The sequence below is a fragment of the Penaeus vannamei genome, chromosome 21 (assembly GCF_042767895.1).
Source record: "Penaeus vannamei isolate JL-2024 chromosome 21, ASM4276789v1, whole genome shotgun sequence".
Taxonomy (NCBI): domain Eukaryota; kingdom Metazoa; phylum Arthropoda; class Malacostraca; order Decapoda; family Penaeidae; genus Penaeus; species Penaeus vannamei.
Genome location: NC_091569.1, coordinates 10,215,435 through 10,217,934, shown reverse-complemented (window position 1 = coordinate 10,217,934; position 2,500 = coordinate 10,215,435). Strand labels below are relative to the sequence as shown.

The window sequence follows — 2,500 nt, the reverse complement described above, 5'->3', positions numbered from 1 at the left end:
GAGGTGGTAGTGGTGGAGGAGCAGGAGTAGGAGTTGGTGGTGGTGGTGGAGGTGGAGGAGGTATGGTGGAAGTGGAGAAGGAGGTGGAGGAGGTGGCGGTGAAGCTGGTGGTGGAGGTGGAGAAGGAGGTATGGTGGAGGTGGTAGAGCAGGAGGTGGAGGTGGTGGTGGTGGTCGAGGTGGAAGTGGTGGAGGTGAAGGAAGAGGAGTAGGAGCTGGAACTTCAGGGGTTGGAGGTGGTGATGAGGAAGGAGTTGGATGTAGTAGCGGAGGTGATGGTGGAGGTGGTGGAGGAGGAGAAGGAGGAGAAGGTGGTGATAGAGGTGGGGGATGTGGAAGGGAAAGACTAGGAGAAAGAAGAAGACAAGGAGGAGGTGTAAGAAGAGGAGAAGAAGGAAGTGGTAGGAGCATATAAAGGAAAATCAGGGAATAAAAAAAGACAAGATAAGGAAAAAGTGACGGAAAAAAGAGAGTAGACGAAGAATGGCGAAGATGTTTACACATGGGAGAAGAGGAGGAGGAGGTGGAGAGAGGCGGATAAGGACCACGAATGAGAGCATAGGATAGGGGAAGAAGGAGTAAGAGAAGAAAGAAGGTTTGGAGGAAGGGTGGAAGGAGCCGGGAGGGCTAGGGAACAAAGGAGATAAAGACACATAGATAGATAGGAAAAGAGAGAAAGAAAGAGAGCAAAAGAGAGAAAGAAAGAAAGAGAATGAGAGGGGAAAAAGACGAAGGTTGAAAGGATGAAAGAAAGAGAGAGAGAGAGAAGGAGACAGATAGATAGATAGATATAGGGAGAGAGAGAGAGGAGATAAATAGTTAGATAGATAGATAGCGATAGAGATAGATAGATAGATAGGGAGAGAGATAAATAGATAGATAGAGAGAGAGAAAAAAAACGGAAAGATAGACAAATAGATAGATAGAAAGACAGACAGAGAGACAAAGAGAGCGTAACCCAAAATAAATACAAAAATAACAGCCCCCTTCCTCCTCCTCCTCCTCCTCCTCCCGAATTTCAAAAACCGAAACAGACAAATAAAAAAAAAAGGCTAAAGAAAATAAAACCCCGAGAGGAGAAAGCCAGCAGAGGAATAACAAAGAGACAAAGACGACAGGACAGCAAGCGTCCGAGAGAAGAAGAGATTGACGCCATATTGTTTTCCTCTGAATAGCGAGCCTTCAGAAGGATCCCGTTGCTTCGTTTCCATTTGCTGGCCGTCACGTGGCTCCAACAACAGCAACAACGATGCCAACAACAACGACGATACCAATAGCAACAACAACAAAAAAGACGATGTCAACAGCAATATCAATAACAACAACGATACGATACCAACAGCAACATCAACAACAACAAAAACGATACCAACAACACAAAATCGATGCCAACTACAACAGCAACAACAAAATCGATGCCAACAACAACAATATCAACAACAACAACGATACCGACAACGACAACGACAACGATATCAACAACAACAACAGCAACATGGATACTAATAGCAACAACAGCAGCAACATCAACAACGATAGCAATGCAAATATAAACATGACAACAAAAACAAATAATCTTAAAGATAAAAACACACATAACAGTAGTGCCGAAAACAAATAATAATAACGACAAAAAAGCAAATACAAAAAATCACAACAAGCACAGACAACAATAACGACAAGAGCAACAAAGACACTTTTCATCTTTTCCTTCTTCTTGAGTTTGTGGCTTTTGTTGCTTCAGTTGCGGTTCTCTTGTTTGTTGTTTTTACTTGTTTTGATCTTTGTTTGAAGGGCCGCTGCTTTGAGGATCCTTTTCTTGCTTTCGCTTTCGTCAAGACTGCTGTCATTAACATTAATTTTGTCATTAAGTGTTGTTAGATTGTTGCTGAGGCGACTGTAATTTGATCTTCATTATTTTTGTTATTATTATTTTTGTTATTTCATTTTATATATTTATTTTTTTTTTATTATATTTTATTTCATTTCATTTCATTTCATTTCATTTCATTTCATTTCATTTCATTTCATTTTACTTTACTTTACTTTATTTTATTTTATTTTATTTTATTTTATTTTATTTTATTTTATTTATTCATTTATTTTGAATTGAAATAACACGTAAATATCATCCCCCTACTTATTCTACGTCGATCCCCACTTTCCTCTTCCCTTTCTTCTTCTCCTTCCCCTTCTCCTTCCCCTTCTCCTTCTCCTTCTCCTTGTTCTTCTTTTTCCCCCATCTTCTTCCCCTTTCCCCTTCCCCTTCTCCTTCCCTTTTCTCCTTCCCCTTCTCCTTCCCATTCTTCTTCCTCTTTCTCCTTTCCCCTTCTTCTTCCCCTTCTCTTTCCCCCTTTCCTCTCCCCCCTTTCCTTCTCCTTCTCCTTCTCCTTTCCCCTTACCCCTTCCCCTTCTTCTCCTTCCCTTCCCCCTCCCCTTCGCCTTCCTCTTCTCCTTCTCCTTCTCCTTCCCCTTCTTCCTCTTCCCCTTCTCCTCCCCCT

At 41.6% G+C, this 2,500-nt stretch overlaps 1 protein-coding gene across 1 annotated transcript in view; it reads left to right on the top strand.

Moving 5' to 3' along the window:
- Positions 1 to 2,500, top strand: part of Rph (Rabphilin) — a 147,888-nt gene that overhangs the window by 77,082 nt on the left and 68,306 nt on the right. The window lies entirely within an intron of this gene.